Source organism: Pteropus medius, unplaced genomic scaffold (genome assembly GCF_902729225.1).
Source record: "Pteropus medius unplaced genomic scaffold, Ma_sr-lr_union100, whole genome shotgun sequence".
Taxonomy (NCBI): domain Eukaryota; kingdom Metazoa; phylum Chordata; class Mammalia; order Chiroptera; family Pteropodidae; genus Pteropus; species Pteropus medius.
In genome coordinates, this window is record NW_024351073.1 from 2,063,269 (window position 1) to 2,064,283 (window position 1,015).

Genomic DNA, 1,015 nt, shown 5'->3' on the forward strand with positions numbered 1-1,015 from the left:
CTAATACACACCCCCACCTCAGAAAATCCTCCTACACACACAGCTGAGTGATTTTTCTAAATCATAAATCTAATCCCACCATACCTATACTCAAAATTCTCTAACGGCTTCCCATTGAAAATATAAAACATTTCAAACTATTCAGCATAGTATGGGAGGTCCTACATGACCTCCCTTTGCTAATATTGCCTTCCTTTTCTCTCAACACTACCCTTCATTATCATTATCATTCTTATCTCAAGCTCCTCTGCTTAGAATACTTCCCCATGGTCTTTACCTAGGTGATTTTGTCTCATAATTTGGATCGTAAATGATTCCTCTTGAGGCCTTCTGTGCCTACTCTTTTTTAATGAAATTTATTGGGGTTGACATTTGTTAATCTTATCAGTTTCAAGTATACAATTCAATAATATGTCATATGTATATTGCATTAAGTGTTCACACCCAAAGTTAAATTTCCTTCCCTCTTTTCTAAAGCAATTAATTTGCCTCTGCTTCCAAGTACTGACATATTATCCTGGGGTTTCGACAAATAAGTATTATCTGAACTTTGTTTTTTTGTTTGTCTGTTTGATTGCTTTGGGTTAATGTCTTTATCTATCTCCACCCAGGAGATTATAAACTCCTTGTGAGCAAAGACTGTCTTATTTGCCACTCTACATCTGGTATCTAGAATAGTGTCTGGCACATAGTAAATACTTAATAAATTTTTGCTTTCCGATTGACCAATTTGAAGTTGGAAAATAGTTAAATATCAAACTATCCCATTAACTCATTTCGTGGCTGAGTAAATCATTTAACATCACTAACTGTTAGTTTCCCTGATATAACAATAATAGACCTAGAAATTATGGGACTATAATGAACCTCAGTTGAGATAGTGCAGTTCAAAGACCTCTTTAAATCATAAGTACTATAATTATACTCCAATCGCCATCTATACTGATTGTTTACATAATTAAAATCCTATAAAGAGTAATTGAAATTTTATACAAAGTATAGGCCAAAAACTAAG